The sequence below is a fragment of the Chinchilla lanigera genome, unplaced genomic scaffold (assembly GCF_000276665.1).
Source record: "Chinchilla lanigera isolate Chin_1 unplaced genomic scaffold, ChiLan1.0 scaffold00093, whole genome shotgun sequence".
NCBI classification, from domain to species: domain Eukaryota; kingdom Metazoa; phylum Chordata; class Mammalia; order Rodentia; family Chinchillidae; genus Chinchilla; species Chinchilla lanigera.
Window position 1 is genome coordinate 7,746,455 of NW_004955494.1, and position 19,164 is coordinate 7,765,618.

The following is a 19,164-nucleotide window of genomic DNA, read 5'->3' on the forward strand; positions in this document are numbered from 1 at the left end:
TCCCCAACTATTTTATGATACAAATTTACCAGTGAAGATATGCTTATTTCCCTGTCATTATAAATTTTTATCTTCATTGATCCAGCTGCTCATAAGTTTTAGAGTGAATCTCTATACAAAGTCTTTCTTTCTTTCTTTCTTTCTTTCTTTCTTTCTTTCTTTCTTTCTTTCTTTCTTTCTTTCTTTCTTCTTTCTTTCTTTCCTTGTTTGCTTGCTTGCTTGCTTGCTCTTTTTGAGACAGGGTCACTCTATGCAGTTCAGGTTTGCTTTGAACTTACTTTGTAGTCCAGGCTGGCTTTGAACTTGCAGCAGTTTTCCTGCCTTAGCCTCCGGAGTGAGCCTGGCCTAAAATCAACTTTAAAAACTAAATGTAATATATCAAATAGAGGATTCCCTTGAAAAAAGATTCACTTGCATCAAGTATCTGAACAACATTCAACTTTTCTGTTTTCCCTGTGAAGAGATCTGTCAGTGAAAGAATACCAGTAAAGAAGTAACCTTGTTAGAAAAGATAGCAAGCCTTACCAGGGAAAGTTATTAAGCCACAAATCAAACAATTTTAGAGATAAGAGAGACCATATCTATTCTAATCCCTTCATTATAAGGGTTCACACCCCAGAAGACTGAGTAACTTGCTTGATGTCACCAAGTTGCTCAAAGGCAGAAACTAAATTAAATGGATTCTTTTTGCTGTTGTCTAACTGCTAACTCATATTTCAAAGAAAGCGTGGAAGCTGAGCAAATGGGGGCAGTATTATTAAGACAATTTCTAGGAAGCATATTTCTTTATGACTTCTCTATTATTACATACCAGTAGGTACTTTTCGTGAACTGTGGTGTTTTAAAACAGGCCTAAATCTTTGGATTTCAAGATTTGCAGCAACACAAATTGGTCTTCTTTTTTATTCCTTCTGTCAGCATCAAAGTTCTCACAAGTAACTGGTAGGATACAGCTTTACGAGCAGAGTTCCAGCAGCTCAACATGCAGGTAAACCCTTTCACACTATGCTTCTGCCTAACCCTGCAGAATGGTAGCAGTGATGGCCTCATCGGCAGCAGCACTGGGATTCCAGCACCTGGTGTCTGGGTGGAGTGGGCTAGGAATCACCTAATGGTCTCAAGGGAAACAAGCCAGAGACCACAGGAAGCTTAAGGTATTTCAGGTGGAAATTCCCCAGAAATTGCTGGTCCAGGAATTATATGTCCAAGAAAGAGTAGGTTTATATATTTTTAACTCATGTATTACAGTTCCATCAATATTTCATGATGGACATATGAAGAATTTTCCATATAAAACATTGCTCCAAGGGGCTTGAGAAATAAAGAAAGGACATTAAGCAAAAACTAAGAAGACCTGAATAAAGTATGGAGTCTTATTAGTAATACTGTAATAATATTGTTTCCTTATGTGACAAATGTGCCTCAGTAAAAGAAATAATGGAAGTGGGTGTAAGGTATAGAAGAATTCTGTAATATTTTTTGCAAATATAATTTAAGAAATACTCCAAAATAAAATTTTATTTAAGGAATAATAAAAAATGGACGCACCCATATGATTGCTTATGTAAACTAAACATCAAGCATCGTTGCTAGGTCCAAACATGCTTTTTTTCTACTCTCTTTTAAATGTAGGTGTGTAGAGCATTTTTAAACTTTAGTGCATTCAGCCATAAATATTAAAATCACAGAGATAACAAAGCACAAGTCTGTCCACATATGTGATTTCATGTGTTAGAAATTTAAAGGTTGATGGGGAAGTGTTAATGAATTTGAGGGCAACAAGATTTTAAGATTGTACAACTGTTCAATTACTGGTATATGCTTTGTTCTCACATAAAACAAAAAAAGACTTTTCTGACTACCTTAGAGCAAAAGCTTCAAGTGGATAGTTATCTTTTACAATCACCCTTTTCCAGCACTGTGGGGTTTCAGAGTGTCTCCAAACCAGATGATTGTCAATAGTACTTTTAAAGGGCTGGGGATTTAGCTCAGCGGCAAAGCGCCTGCCTGGCAAGCGCAAGGTCATGAGTTTGGTTCCCGGTACCGGAGAAAAACCAAAAAAAAAAAAAAAAAAAAAAAAAAATAGTACTTTTAAAGATGAGAAAGGATTATGCTTGTCCTGTAAGTCTAACATTATACATTGCATTACAAGCATGGGATTATCATACTGTACCCCAAAGTATGCAAATATCATGTCAATTAATGGCTTCTTTTATATGAGAAACCCAAAATATAAATAAAGAGAGAAAAAAAGAAGGCCATAATAGGAGGTAGGGAGGTTGATCTTTCTCAAATGGGATGGGGATCAAGAGATGAGCAGAGGGCAGAGGGAGGGCAGGGGAAGGGGATGGGAAAGGGTTGATGCATGTTCTGTTCACAAACCAACTCCAAACGAGGGATGTAGGCATTATGCACGGCAAATGTGGACTAATAAAAAATAAAAATAATCATTCTTTTAAAAATTTAAATAGTATAAGGAGGAAATAATCTAAGAGCATATAAGTTGTGAAAATATCTGTAGTTCTTACAATTTATATGACTGCTAATTTTATATCATAAGCACACTTTGCATCCTTTTAAAATTAAATTTAGTGCTCATGTCGGTAGCACATATACTGAAATTAAATTTAAACTAAAATGGACAGAAGGAGACTGACACTGAGTTAAGATAGTGCGGGAAGCGAAGTCAGCTGAATCTGTCATGCATAGAGTAATTTTTGGAAACCTCAAATATGAATTTCTAGTCTAGACTTTTATGAGTATATAACTTGAATCTTTCCCCAAAACAACCAGCAAAAGTCTTCCTATTTCAAAGGAAAGAGAAAACCATGTTCATGCTTTAGGCTACTTCACTGTCTAGGTTTCTAAGCAGAAGATCCCGTTGCTAACCGTCTGAGTGTTACAAGGAAGGCGAGGCCATGGGCAGCTTGTAATTATGAAACAAGAGGCTCCAGGAGCCCATTCTGAGTCACAAAGATGGTCAGCTGTGGATAGGAGGCAGGAGCTGGCGTTCCTTTCCCAGTAGACCACCATGTGGAATTAGGCCACCTCAATAAAACATAAGAGCCAAAGTACCAAAACTGAAGCCTCATGACAAACACTCTCTCGAAAAAGAGTTAAAAAGCTAGAAACAACTCCTGACTGATGATGCAAAGTATTTTAACAGCATATCTAAGAGCAGAAGTATGGGAGGTGTGAAAGTTTAGAAAAATAAGACAAAACCTCTCAACCTCCTCATTCACTCAAACGGGGTTAGCAGCTCTAGACTAGCTAATACTAAGGCAATGGATAGATATCTCCATTCCACCATGGCCATAAGTAAACACCTACCCTACAGAGTGTAGCTGAATATTTTTTGTTACCATCAGTCTTTGTGAAAGAGAGCCATAGAGCCAGGTAAAGTGGCACATGTTTGCAATCCCAGCACTCAGGAGGCTGAGGCAAGAGGATTGCTGTGAGTTCAAGGCCAGCCTGGGCTACAAAATAAATTCAAGACCAGCCTGAACTACAAAGTGAGACCCCATCAAAACAAAATAAAACAAATCTTAGGCCACCATGTATTAAGCAAAGAGCTGTCCAGTGATCATAGGGTATTTTCAACTGTAAAAATCTAAGTGGGAGAAGAAATAGAGGGAAAAGAATAGGAAGAGGGTGTGCGCTAGAGGAGAGAAGAGGAGGAATAGAAGGAGAAAGACAGGAGGAGAAAAGAAGAGGAGAGAGGAAAGAGAAAACTAATAGAATATTTATTTTCTTTCAGTTATTTTATTTCACTGTTATCTTTCTTGATTGAGTAACTTTCCTTAATTTACTCAAAGAAGAAAATTATTTGAAAAAAATCTCCAAATGCATAAATAAAGAGTATGCAAGTGGCTTCTTCCAGCTGCTTGGTGCTATACCGTCCAATGTTTCAGACATGTTGATTGGCTTCTGGTCAGTGCTGAGAGGGCCCTGCTTGTCCTTTCTCCCTTCGGAGCTGAGGAGGGGCCTCAGAACTTCCCTGCACAACACGCAGTCCAACATGGATGTCTTGGTAATCACAGTGAGTTTTTCAGAACTAACAGTAAGTTGCATGAGACTGAATCATACAAAGAGAGAGACTTCAGTCAATGTTTATTCCATCTTTTGCCCTCAAAATTTACTTCTTCTTCTTGTTAAACCTTCTTAGTGTACGCCGCTTTAGAGACTAAAACAATCCATATTATTCAAGTCATAATAAAGTTAGCTTTGACTGTCATTTTCTTTCTTCAGACCATATATTTTCATCATATGTACACATATGTATATGTACAGGACCTGTGTCCAGAGAGCTGAGATGGGTACGCAGAATGCATCTACGTGATAGTTAGGGGGACCTGCATAGCATAGCATTCATCCCAGTCCCTGGCCAGAGGTGCTGTGGTGGTGGACACCCCAGTCAGGAATCACCTGCTTCCTGAAGTAGCTCTTAACATTTGGCGGTTTATTTTGAACTGTGTGCATGTGTGCGCGAGCGCGTGTGCACGTACTCAGTTATGAGCTGCAGACTAACATGGCCTTCCTGAGCTACTGTAGTCCAAGACTACACCCCAGAAAGGGAGGTGAAGGGGAAAGAGGAATTTAAGAGGTGAGACAAGAAACAGAACAGAGTAGAGCAAAGTGAGGCAGAGAGGAGATGATCATGGAAGACAGAAATTCAATGCATAAAGATTATTGGAGTGGAAATATAAATGAAGAATCCAAACATGAACAGTTTCAAAAGAAAGTCACAAAAGCAGAAGTAGATGGATGGATCAGGAGAGATTTATGAAGGGCAGAAACTATACTAGGGATAAGATAAGCATCTCTCCTGGTTTCCCTCTGACCATCCTTGGTTAGGACTGTAATTATGGACAAGTTATTAATAGCTCCTCTCTGCCCCTTCACAAGTATCCTAGTCTGAATGATAAATACTACAATCACTTTTTCTGTAGACTGACTTCGACCCAAGACACAGAGCACCCAGGCGGGACTGAGCCTGGGACCCAGGTCCCAAGAAGAGCTTCCGGGAAGGGAGAGAGGGAAACCATGAATAAGGGAATAAAAAGGGAGGAAGGAGACAAGACATGATGCATTCCCTCTGGTAACCAATGAGGAGGCCCACTGAGAGGACAGTGTATAAAAATTTCAGGTAGATAAAGACAAGAAAACAAAGACAGCAGACAAAGGACGTAAGCACAAATATTTGTAGGCTTCAGCATGTTCCCCTATATTTGGGGATTAGCAATTGTGATCAGCTTGAAGAAAAATGACTGATAAGGTCATCTCTCTTTCTGCCCTGCGAGACACCCACTGTCCACCTGTGGCTTGCAGGAGCGGCCCGCCTCTGCTCAGCTTTGCTGTCAGAATCGCAGGCCTCAGCCAGCCCAGCCTCCCCCACCGCGCAGGGCTGCATACCAGACGGTCTGCAGCGTGGCTTCCCAGCCTTCCACAGATAGGCCACAGAATGCAGAGGGGGCGACTCCCTGCGTCATTTCAGAGACCTCTTTGGACTTTTCACTGGATCAGAATTTCATATTGCGAAAGGCAGAAGTAAATGTCAAGGACGAGTTCAGAAGGTCGAGTGATTTCTAGCAAAGCATTTCTTAGATCCAGAGAAGGAGCTGCAGAAAATATGCCGTATGGTTTCAGCCACAGTTTTGAACTAGACAATAATACTGATTAAAATATGTCCTCCTGAAATTTATTTGTGGGCATTCTTAACCCTTCTGTACCTCAAAAAATGTGACCTCATTCATGACCTTACAGGCCTTCACACAGATAATCAAGTTAGAAAGAGCCTAGTAAGATGCGCCCTGATGCAATATAGCCGTTATCCATATAAGAGGAAGAAATTTGGACACAGATTTGTACAGAGGATGAGATGGAGACAACAACACAGCCATCCACCAGCCAAAGATACAGACCTGGTCCTCACAGAGGGAACCTCACAGAGGGGTCCTCACTGTCAGGAAAAAAAACCAGTCCTCCTGACACCTTGACTGTGGATGTCTAACCTCCAGTACTGTGAGAAAATGTGTTTCTGTTTGTGGAACTCTGTTACGGAAGTTCTAGGAAGTAAATACCCCAGAGGCAGTCTGCTCAAAGATAGGACTTAGGAGAAGTTGACTGGACTGTTCAGTTTTTCCTTTCCCTTAGGAAATTAAATAACACTTCTTAGAATTATCAAGAACGGGCACTCCCTGAAGCAAAATGGGACTGGTGATCTTGAATAAATAATTTCAGCTGTTTAAGCCTCAATTTCTCCCATGAAATTGGTTATTGGGCCTGCATCCTGAGATTCCCACTGTGACTGATTATGAAGGCGAGTGATCATACCTATGCCTTAAATACAGGGGAGAAATCCTTATTAATAAATAATATCTGAGAGTGGCTGGCAAGACAAGTGGACCCTCACTTCTTTAAAGGGGCGGAGAGGAATAACCCTGGAATTTCCATCCTTCCTCACAGAATCAGTCCTATTTTGACCCTTTTAATGTCTAGATTTGACATATCAAACACCAAGTTGGCTTGAAGTATTTGAGCAGTTAGTCTTTCAGTATTCTAATTCTGCAGTATCTCCCTTGAGTCAAGGTGAAGTGTTTGAACTGCGTGTTCAAATCTCTCTACTATCAGGAAAGAGAAACACAAAAGTATTTTTGCAGCCTTCTTTCTGTCCCTCCTCCCCCGCCCCAACTGTTATAGACCAGGATTCTCACTGTGTCTGAATCTAACTTGAATCATCTCTGGAGTCAGAGTCAGTAGCATAAGAAATGGTGTTTAGCTCTGTTTCCTTATATGGCAGGGAGTGACAATGTGCTGGTCTAGTTGAACTGCAGCGTGGCTCGAGGACAAATCATAATGATCGGTATGGAAACCTTCTGCTCTGGTTTCCCTCACTTTCCTGAGGGAAGACAGAACAGACAGCTGTTTAGGAATGGAAAGGGCTGGAGTCAGGGAGTGGCACTGGATCCAGCTCTGCCTTTTGCCAGTGGAGCGACTTTGGGAAAGCTATTCACTTTGCCACTCTGAGGTAGTAATTCTCAGTGGGAAAAGTGCGGTCACATCACAGTTGTGCCAGCAAGGTAGATGAATGAGCTACCTTATCTTCCCAAACATCCTCAACCTGCTAAGGGCTCAGGATAACTGGAACTCTATTGCTACTCATTTTCTGACTCTCCCAAGCTCAATATTCTATTTCTCTCCAGTATTTTTCCTCTCTCTTCTTACCTTTTCTCTCTTTCCCCTTCCTCCTCTCCCTTCTCCTCTTCTCTCCCTTCCCTCCCCTTCCTCTTTCCTTGGCTTGCTCTGTCTCTCTTTCTTTGTGTCTCTTTCTTTCTCTGTCTCTCTCTCCCCCTCCTCCCCCCTCCTCCCTCTTCCTCTTCCTTCTCTTCCTCCTCTTCCTTCTTCTTTCTCCCCCTCCTTCCTCCCTCTCCCATTCCGGGTCTAAAACACTGAAAATCTGCAAAACTTAGGAGCAACAAAACCCCCCAGCTTTAGCCATACCGCACAAAGATTATTTAGAACACTAAAGCCAGCTGAGGTTCGTTGGGAAGGGTAAGGGGTAAAGCTTTGGCTTGAAGAGAGTGGAGTTGTACTGTTCTGCAGAGTGGGGAGGTCTACTCTTCACAGCTAGACAAATGTACTTTGCAAGTGCTTACACTGACCTAAAATAGGGTTTCCTACAGCTTGTATCTCTTGGTCCTATTCATACCTCCTGAAGAACGCAAACATGAAAGACACGGGCTCCTTCTACTCATTTCCTCAATGGCCCTGGAAGAGCCATGGCAAAGGGTGGGGCTGAGAGGAGCCAGTCTCCTGCCTTCTGAGAGCCCCCGTGGAAAGTCCTAGCTGGTCACTGTTTGGAATTTAGTGCCGACAAAGCAGGTTAGAGTCACTACTTTTAAGAGGATAACTACAAAATGAAGGAATAATCACCCCAAATTTATAAGTGAAAAAGCAAGCTAGATGACAGCAAATTTGAGATCCCAACTCAAGTTTTCTTGATCCAAAGTTTTCTCTCAAATAGATCATACCTCCAGAGCTGGACACAGAAATATAGTTTGTCCCCCCCCATGCAGAAGCTATGGATGTGCAGTGTGGTGGTTAAGCCAGTGAACTCTGGAGACAAATTATCCAGGCTTGAAGCCTGGATCTGTCCCTTACTACCACTATGACCTTTGATGTGTTACTTAACTGCATTACAACTCATTTTCTTCATTTCTAAAATTGGATGTTATACAGATTATTTTATTTTTCATTCAATAAATGTCTGTATACTCCTGAGCACCTAACACACACTCTCCTAAGCTCTGAATAACAATACAGCTAGTGAGGAATCAACAAACTCTAACAGAAACTCCAAGGGCACAATCGGTTAACACCCAGTACTTATACAACAAATTCTAACATAAACATTGGTTTAAGATTTCTTATAAAGAAGAAATTATAGATTATTCCTTTTGCTCATTTAACTCATTCTTTAATAGTACCCATGGGGCTTAATACTGTTGTAGGCTTAAGTTGCAGCACTGAAAAACCCAAAGTCCCTGTTTTCGTGGTGCATAATTCTAGGAGTATAGGAAATAACAAATCAGCAAATAAACAAATACGCAATGTGTGCATAATTGATGAGCACATATGCAAATAAACAGCAGAGGTATTCTGACTGGTTAATTTCACAATGGCATACCTTGGGGTCAGGGATGTGCTAGGAAATGTTAATGTGCTTTCCTTTGGGAAAAGAAGTCTGATCTTAGCATATTTATACCAATTTCTTTGGTATAAATACTTTTATTGTGATCTATTTCAAACTCTCAACAGGACACCGCTGACCGAGGCACTGGGAAGAGAAATCTAGCTGTACAGTGTCACATGGCATTCCCACCATACAGGCTGTGCAGATACCGCCAACCTCAAGGCTGGTAAGAGATGATTTGTATTGCTTTGACTTTTAATATAATGTTCTTAGTTGTAAGCTATAGAATTTAAGTTTTGATAATGGTTGTGTTTGACAACTGGATCTCAAAATTCTTGAAAATTTAACTGCCAGACTTTAGATGATAATATGAGTTTAGGGTGCATGGGAAGGGGGTGACTATGTCAGAGAGAAGGAAAGCTGGTAGTGTTACTGTACAATTGTGGACCCTGACCTAATGATCTCTTTTTAGCTGATCTTCTCCACCAATCTCTGCTTCCATGCACACAATGGAAGCACCCATCCTTGTAAACCAAATAGCATCAGTACAGATACAGTGACACATCTGGTGTCCCTATTGTGCCAGGTCTCTCTCTTTCTCTCTCTTTCCTTCCCTCCCTCCCTCTCTCTCCCCCCAGTCTCTCCCTGTCTCTCACACACACATACCTTTAACTTTATATGCACATCTATTCACTAAAGACTGATACGATAGACCTTTCTCTACATTTCAGAGGAAGTAGCGTCTATCTTTTGAATAAATGAAGATCCTAGACATCAGTTTTCTGTTCTTGTGAAAAAGGAACCCATCCCTCCTGTCCCTGCGCTTGTCACTTGCCTAAGTCTCATCCTTTGAAGCCCATTCACTTCTGACAGGGCCTCCCTGGGAAGTACCTAACCAGAGGTGACCATCCCAGCCTTAGAGGAGAGGTGGAGATGACCCCCACCCTTAGGGGACTCTGAGAGTGGAGAATGCTTCTCTCCTCTTCCCATTCAGGATCACTATATCCTTTCCACAAAGTAGGGAACAGAGAAAAACATTTTCAATTTTTCTTGCTAGGGGAAATAACTGAAATAACTGTTCTTCAAAACATCAGAAAGACAGAAATACTTTAAAAGAAAAATTTCCTAGATTTACCCCTCCTCCTAAGCCTAAATTTCATGAGTAACAGTGGCTGGAACAAGAAGTGGAAATACCATGAGAAATTTTATTCTTGCCACATTTATTTCCAAAGCTTTACAAAAGCAAACACTGGAAATCTCATCAGCAGGTTTGACCTTATAGGGTTGATGGACTTATGCTTTAACCAAAGGAGTAGAGAAAGCTGGAGGAATTTTCAAATTGTAGCTCTTCCAAAGAGACAGACAAAATTGGTTATCTGGGATATACAGATGTAACTTTTAGGAGAAAACCATTTGAAGCTAAACAAATAGGCTTCCGAGGAATAAGTGACTCCATACATGTACTATAAATTATTTTAACCATAGGTGTACAGAACTGTTTCTGAGCCAGGATGTTTAATCAGTGTCACCAGGGAGCTTTTACAAACTACAGATGCCTGGACCCCACTCTAGCGAGACCTACTGAATTGGAATCTCCAGGAGAGAGGTTGCAGGGACGTGTCACTCCAAAAAGTCCTCCAGTTGATTCTTAATAATATGCTGATTAAGATCTACTGGAAAAATTGGGCTGATTAAGATCTACTACAAAAATTGGGCTGCATTGTCTAATTTAAATTTGTGAATTGTTGAAATAGAATAGTTTCTTTTTTGATCAGGAAAAAGAAACTAGATATGCTGAAAATGTTAACAGAATGAGTTTAAGGAGCTGTGTGTTCTAGAACCAGCTTTGCCACTAGTTAATTGGATGACCTTGGTCAAGTCACTTGGCTTGTTATTTCATTCAACAAATATTTACTGGATCTCAGCTATGGGTTAGGCACTGGGTATATATTAATGGAAAAAAAAAAGATGCTCCCTCCCTCTATGAATCTTACTGACCAAGAGGACAGGCAGACATTGATCAAAGAAACACACTGATACACATAAACTTTTACTTGTGTGTGGCTAGGCTTTAGTTTCTCATCTGTAAGGTGAAAAATAGATCACTGGTTCCTTTGTATATAAAATTCGTGGTGGTGGAGATAGCACAAGGACCCTACCACTAAGCGCACCTCCAGCCCAATTCCTTATATTTCAATCTTATTCTTAAGATTCAAAATTTCTTGCTTCATCCTTCTCATGAACAATAGAATTATATGTCTTTGTTTATTCATTAAGAAAATAGAAAACCAGAAGCTACTATGAATTCACAAATTCTTTTTAACATGCTAGTGTCTGTTGTGATCTGGATCAAGAATGTTCCCCCAAAGGCTTGCGTGCTCAGAGGTGGAGCTGTGGGAAGGTGACTGGGGCTTGGAGAGGGGGTGCACTGTGATCATCAACAGTTCAGGCCAGTGGTGAGCCTGCAGCTGACTGTACTGTTAGGAGGTGAGGTCTGGACAGAAGAGGTGAGTCACTGAGAGCCAGACCTGAACAGTATGTTCTTTTCCTAGGCCCCTTTCTGTCTTTTTCTAACTCTCTTGCTCTCCATCTCTGTCTGTTTCCTAGAGGCCATGAGATGAGCAGCCTTCCTCCACCACACCCTTCCGCCAGGATGTTTCTGCCTCATAGTCAGCCTACCATGTACTGAAACCTTTAAAACTGTGAGCTCAAATAACCTTTTCCCTTAAGTTGCACATATCAGCTATTTTTCCCACCAATACAAAAGCTGACTAACACTGTGTCTCACTAACATAATGCTTCTTAAAATTATAAAAACAACAGCACATATTGCATGAGGTGCATCATTTACTGAGCTTGCCATAAACACTTGTTGGATATACAGTTTTGTTTACCTCTTGCAATAATTAGTGGCCTTCCAAGGATCCATGTCCCAGACATTAAGAACCTACTGACTACAGTGATAAAGTAAAAATCATGGCCCTTGAGTGGTCATGGCTCTTGTCTTCCACAGTCTGACCAATGATCATTATTAATGACAGCACTTTTTTCTTCCCTGTGAGCTTAGATTCAGTCTCAGAAGACTTCTTAACATACCAATTGGCTGGACCTGGCACACAAATGAAAAACCATGTGTCCTTACTGAGCTGGGATATCCTAAGTCCTGCTCAGTGAACAGATCCTATCAATCTAAATATTCAGTTCTGCCCCATCAAAGTGCCACAAATGGCTTTTCCCATCTCCACATACAAGTACACCAAATATTAGAAGGTATCTGCGTGACCTATTTCCTTTCTTTTAGGATAAACAGGTCTGGATCCCTTATCTGTTTTTCATCTGGTTTGTTCTCCTGGTCCCCTCTAGCCTTTGATGCACACTCTTGGATGTGTATTTGTCAGTGTCTCTCTGAAGAGTGGGCCCAGTGCTCAAAATGTGACTGGGTGGATGCAGAGATTTTTACTGTCCTACTGGCCATCATGATGGGTGGTCAATGGATGAATAACTTCAGGGAAAATTGTGCCTAGACCCAACATTTCCACTGGTGAATGGCACACTGGTTTTTTATGCATTCTGCTTATTACTGTGATTTACACTGAGATGATTAGTTTTTATTTATTAACATTTGCTCAATCATGATGTGCTGCATTCGAAAGTTGCCTTCCTTTAGGGGGATCCGTGTCACACCTAGGCCTCATTTGAAGTTTCTTTTCAACAAAAACGCTCAAAGTGCTTTTCACTAGTTTTCCTGAATGGGTAATTTTCTTTGTGGTCATTGGTGGTGTAAGGTCAATTTCCCTTAAGACTGGCTTACTGAGTTATGCCCAGGTAGTCATCAAGAACAGTATGATCTTGGCATTGGGCATTTGCCTCTTTAGAAATTCATTCACATAAAATTTTTAGTAATATCTCTTGAGAGCCTCGGGGCATTTGTAACTAATCTACCTTCTATGCCCAGTTTTGCCTTCTAACTAAAATTGTCTGTTAGGCTCTGAGGGATCACTGATTGCAAAAGGGTAGCTGCCAGGCCAACCAGTACAGTCCTTCCAGAGGTGTGCCACTGCCTTTGATGCCCTCCCAACCAGGAAGACAAGAGTCATTAGCTGAGATAATCAGACCTTTTCATTCAGAGTGTGACCTGGAAGTATAGAATTTGACCTAGAACAATGGAATTGCATGCTCAGTGCAGACTCACTGCTGAGATCATTGACCCTCTTGTTTCTATCATCTCTTTGGAGTCTGATGGTGTTTTGTCTTCTGGATTTCCTTGTGATTCCATCCCTTTATTATTTCACATGTATCTTAAAATCCTGTCTCTTTACTTGAGCTACTGAAATTTACTAAACTGAGGGCCTGTTCTTGCTGAACACCTTTGCCAAGTGCGCTCCTATATGTCACCTTAGCTGTCTGACAATGCCTTACTAAGTAAGCTCTTTGTTTCTAAAACTATACTTGACTTCTGATTTCTGCTATTTGACCTTTATTCACCTACTTATAATTCATTACAGTTACAGTTTGTACCTAGATCTCCCCACAAAGCCTCATGTGCTCATAGGTGGGGCTTTTCAGAGCTGACTGCATCTAGGATGTGTGATACTGGGATTAAGAGTGTGTGGTACTAAATGAGTCCACTGATTGGAATTAGCATAGTTCTGGGTATGGATAATTGAAGCCTCACCCTGGGTGTGGGTGACACCAATCAATGGGTTTAGTGCCTGGATGGAATACAAAGGGGAGAGGAAAGGCAGGCTGCTGCTGGTTGTTGCTTGCTGCTTCCTGCCCTGCCATGGGCTGTTTTTCCTCTGTGATGCCCTTCTGCTGTGCTGCTGTGCCTTGGACCAATTATGACAACTATGGACCAAAACCTCTATAAACTGTGAGCTAAATAAACCTCTCCTCTTTTAACTTGTGAGTGTCAGGTATTGTGTGTCAGCAATGAGAAAAGTAATGAAGACAAGGGCTCAGCCTGTTTTGGTACTTTACATCTATTCCAACTGAGAACGGTCTCCCAGAGGAATGAACATCTTTGATGCTCACTGGCCCTTGGTCCCTGTGGGCATTTGTCCCACACCTGCTGGTCTGCAGCATACAGGTGAGCTTTGCCTAGCTCCCCAGAAAGTATCTTGAGAGAAGCAGGAGAGTAATATCATATGTGGGTGTAAAGGAATCAATTACATATTCCTACTTAATGTATTCCTTCCCAAGTAAGATAATTTCCCTGGAGTCAAGTGCTTTCATCCTCATAATCACCAAACAATGCCAGAACCCTCTGGAAATGATTAAAATGCAATTTATCTTCAAATTGTCCATCATTGTTATATATATATATACTATATATATATATATATACATGTATAATATATATAGTATATATATACTTTTAAAAATGCATGCATCAAAATGATGGCTTACAAAGAACATACAACCAATTACAATAATTTTAAAAATCATTTTCCTTTAACCTGTTCTCTCACTGTTCCTTAACAACCCTTTATGAAGCTCTTGGTGCTCTCCTGACACACTTAATTGTAGCATTCCTGAATTTCCCTAACCCTCACAAATTCTCCATAAAAACTGCTTCCTCTCTGGAGATGGTCTCCTTTTCTTTGGAATGCAGGGTTTCTGAAGCAACCTCCTCCTACACATCTGTACATTTCCCTCCCCCTTCCTTCCTCCCTTCTCTTTCTCCCCCCCTCCCTTTCCATTCCCTTTCTTCCTTCCTTTCCTTCCTATTTTCCTTCCTTCTTTCCTTCCTCCCTCCCTCCTTTTCTTCTCTCCCTTTTCTTCTGTCCTTTCTTCCACCCCTAGATAGGAACACCTCCAAGCCCATGCCGATCTGTTCCAGCTTTGTCTACTGTGGGAGTCCAGGCTTCACTCCCTTCCCTCCCTTCCCCACTCAAGGTATCTCACTGGCCAATTAAGAAGGGCAGGTTTACACAGAACCTAAAGGTTCAGAGATTTATCAGATTCACAGAGGTTTTCATAACAACATAGGGAAGAACAACAGACCAGCAATAGGAGGAGGATCCCGTCACCTCTTCCTGTAGTCTGTGACACCCTCCTCTTTCTGATCTCTACAAACTTTCCCCACAGCCAAACAATCAGACGTTTTGGGGACAGAATCAGAGTGGCTCCTTGCTTCAGAAAATGCTCTTACATCAATTCTGCCTGTTTTTAACTTTTTGCCTTCTACCTAGAAATGAGGAGTGGCTTCCCCCTACTCAAACATATTTGTGCCGTCATCTGGGAGGGCAGGGCTTCTGTCAGTTTTCAACTTGGATGAGTAAAGTTCCATGTTTGGGTAGGGATGGGAGAGTTGGTGGGGTGGAGGACCACGGTGAAGGAATCAGGGATGCTACCAGGGCTCAGTCACAGTTGGGAGTACTCAAGTCTGAGACCAGCTGATGAGAAGCAAGCTCCCCGGAGTGGTCTGGTCTCAATACGAACAGGAACCACAGCCAGGTGCTCCTGATTACCTCATCCTGCCCACAAGGCCTGGGCTTGACATGCTGGGATTAATTCCATGCTTCTGGCTGGAGGCAGAGAAGCTGCTTCATTTACTAAGTCCTTTCTGTTGTCAGCACTTTTTCATTGGTCTTCTGTTCATCTGCATCCTCAGAGTTCCTGCTACCTATCTATGGCTGAGAGCCACTCATGGGCCATCTTAATACACTCCCTGGACTTGGATCTTCCTGCTTTCTACTCGTTGAAGCCCACCCTCAGTCAACACTGAGATAGACCAGTAGTCACTAGACTCTGGGATCAGGGTTCCAGAAAGCACCACTCCAGAGTTCTCTGATATGGAGAAGGAAGGGATAACTACAGATACCATGTAAAAAGTGGAGGATACCAGCCACAGTGGGCAGCATGCTTGGGAGGCTCAAATTCAAAGCAGCTTAGGGTACACACAGGGAAGGGGAGGTGAAATGCCTCGTCTCATTTTAACCAGTACAAGGTCTAGGAGAAGCATTCTCATGCCCATTCCACAGATGAGGCCAAAGAGTTGATGACTTCCTCAAAGGTCAGGGTCTTTAGGCAGAGCAGCCAAAACTAGAACTGAGGGCTCATCTTGGTGCCCACGAGTTAAGCCTGAGCCGAAAATATCTGCTTAAATTACTCAACTACTCACAACCTATTGACAGATGACTTTCAGTTAAGAAGCTAATGGTTCTATTTTCAGACTTTTACAGATTTTTACCCAGAAAACCCCTTTCTAAAGTCTGAGAATTCTTTGGCAGCATCTTTCTAACCTCCTCTTTAGTCCTACCGTGCTATTTGCATTCCACTTTGTCAGCATTTCCCCCGTCCCCCCACCATGGCCTCACATTTCTGAGCCATGTGACAGGCAACATGCAGATGGGAGCTGCCTAAGGCCTTCTCATACCCATCTCTAAGTCACTTTTCCGTCTTGCTACAGAATGACTAACTAGTAATCAGACTTCCACGAAAATAACAAATGGAGACAATTATGTGTGTTTTTAAGGAAAGGCCTACTGAAGTGCATTTCGCTCATCAGAATAGAGATGACCCAGCCCACATTCTGGAACTTTCCATGCCATGCCAGCCCACATTCTGAAGCTTTCTATGGTGTGTCACAAGGCCAACCTAGTCCATCTGCAGATAGTAGGAGGTGCTCAGGTGCTCCCGGGGGAGCCACTCAGAATTGTTAATAGCACACTGTCTGGGAATAGTTTCATGTATTGTTTAAATCTTTTACATTTTGAAGTTGGTACTCCTTCTCTCTTGTAATGCAAGAATTGTAACTTTATTTAAGAGAAGGACCTTCACTGAATTTTTTCAGTCACACATTCAACTAGTTTTAAATAGTGGAATCAACCCTATGCTTCCCTGTGGACCAATCCATTGTATTTTCCTGTAGGTCTTTTTTTTTTAAAAAACAGGGTTTCACTATGCAGTTCAGGTTGGCCTTGAACTCACTTTGTAAGCCAGGCTTGCCTTGAACTCACAGGGATCCCCCTGTCTCAGCTTCCCAAGAGCTGGGATTTCAGGCACTTGTTATCACACCCAGCTGCTGCACGTTTGAAAATCAACTATCTGTGGGACTCTTTTTTGTTCCAGAATTGTGCCATTACACTTCTCTTTATTAAATGATTTCAACAGAATGAAGGTTCTCATTCTGTAGTTTCATTCAATTATGTTTACCTCCCTATTGGGGAGATATGTTCTAGCTCATAGTGAACAGGAAGAAAGTAAGAAAGAGAACTGCTTGAAGGTCAACACAAACTCGCATCACCTTGCTTCAGCCACAGGAGGACATGAAAGATGTTATTACAGAAAATGTGCTATGCTGGGGGGTGGGAAGCACAGGGGGAGGACAAGAGAGTCATAGAAATCCCTGAACTTTCAGGGATTCTGCAACATTGGTTTCAACATGGAATTTATCTTCAAATCCCAAGATTATAGATTTCCTTCCAAACTGCATTCCCTACATGGTTAAGAGAACAGTTGAAAAAGAAATTGCTCTCCATATTTTGATTGACATTAAAAACACTGTGAAAATAGTTTGGAATTTGATCTCTTCGAGGGAAAGACGATAATCAAGCTATAGCTTTCGCCTGCAGCATTTTTCTCACACTTACTCAGAACTGTTCCAGGGAAAGAAATTCACAGAGAAGCCTATTCTCATATATCACTTCTAGAAAGAGAAGGAGGCGTTCTCAAGAAATTACCCCTCAACTCCTAAATATAAAGAGAAAATGACTCTTTAAATGACTCATTAAATGACTCTCAACCCCCAACCATGATATTCCATAGAATAAAATCAAATTGAATCGGTCACTGGGAGCTGGTGTCTTCAACGTTCACATTATTGAAAATTACCAGATTCACCCCTTTTTCCACATGCCATCTAGCCTTCACTGAAGTTCTAGCCGTACATGTCTGGTTTCTCCAAATAAGCTAGAAGGATTTTGCTATTTCAGTTTACAAGCCCATCTGCATAGGCTTGTTAACAGGAGGGATCTGTGAATACCAACCACTTTGTTCTCAGCCACTTTTTTGACCATGTATTGCCACGGCTCTGAGACTCCCCCGCCCTTTACAATCAGGTCTTTCTAAAAGGAGTTGCAGACTACTACCAGCTCCCTTCTTGTACCTCTGTTTAAGATGCCCAAATACGTCTATCTTGAAATTAAAGCCTGTCTGCTTCATTTCTGGAACACATTTCAGATATAGATCTTTTCAAGTTTGCTAGGCATACTCAGGCACACTTTCAAATAGAAAATAAGACTCCTTAAGAAATCATTTGGTAGGAGCTGTAAAAGCACACACACTAGTATACATATTCTTTTGTTATTAGGCTTTATATAGGAAATAGAACACAGTAAACATCTTCTGTCTTAACAACTATCAAATCAATGACATGAACTCAACTGGCAGTGGTGCTGGAACCCTCAGACCTTATTTTCTTGCAGATCTGAAAGGCTAGTTCATGAATACTTATTGCAGAGTAACACAGAAATACCTTTGGTGAAACGACCATCACTCTTTTGGTTCCTTGTGATCAAAAAATTGTTGCTATTATTTTTAAAGCAAAACCTTTAAAAATGTCTGCTAATAAAAGATGCAAAAGAAACCTCTGGGTGAACACACTGCTAACCCTGGCCTGTGGATATCAGGTACAGTCCCACCTCGGTCTCCCAAACAAAAGACCACCCTCATCAAAGTTGCCGGTGCTCCCAGAACACGAGTCATTATGACCTCTTCTCTTGTCCCTTCTCTAGAAACAAAACTTGAAATCTCATCCTGTTTGTCTTCCGGCAACATCGGCAGGGCAACAACATTCAGACCAGCTCTGGGAATTTACATGGTTTATTGCCGTGAATAGTCTTGTATCTCCAGCTTTCTTGGGTAGGAATGCTGAATGAAACCCAGAGAAAGTCCCCAGCTTCTCTGAGGAGAAAAAAAGAAATGCCCCTGTACCTTACCTCCCTGAGGCTGCAACTTCTTCCAGAGGACGACGTTGGAGAGGAGGACTGATTCCTTTAAGCAAGAGCACAGCGAGAGAGCAGTAGGCAGGCAGGCAGCCTAGCGCACAGTGCCCTACTCAATAAAACTGCAGACCGCCCTTCTTTGGCCCCTCCCCGAAGTCCACGCTAAGCGAACACATAGCCCCTATGTTTACAGTCGCAGGCAGTGGTATGCATTGTCTTGCAGTTTTTCTAATAGGCAGCCAATGACGACACCCCGCCAAGGTAATGCAGTCTGCCTGAGCAGATGCCTGTCATTCCCTAGGCATGCTCAGGAAATCACTCATCAGAAAAACCAAGACCTAAAAAGCTCTGAAACTGCGAGCAGGCTGCCAAAACCAGCCTGCTCCATGCCCTTTTTTGGTTATCCTTAGCAGAGCCTCTGGAAGTGGATCCATTGTCAGGAACAATCATAAGAAATGTTAATCTTGGAGAAAGAGGCTGTTTTGTAGAACACAAATGGAGCTTTAAAAAGAAAGCACATCC

General features: G+C 41.7%; 1 long non-coding RNA gene across 1 annotated transcript in view; it reads right to left on the minus strand.

The window, feature by feature from the left end:
* The window catches only part of LOC102018298, an 82,337-nt gene extending 63,423 nt beyond the window's left edge, over positions 1-18,914 (minus strand). Inside the window, exon 1 of the long non-coding RNA XR_264118.2 lies at positions 18,637-18,914. This is a non-coding gene — a long non-coding RNA (uncharacterized LOC102018298). The remainder of the gene's footprint in view (positions 1-18,636) is intronic.
* Positions 18,915-19,164: the final 250 nt, after the last annotated feature.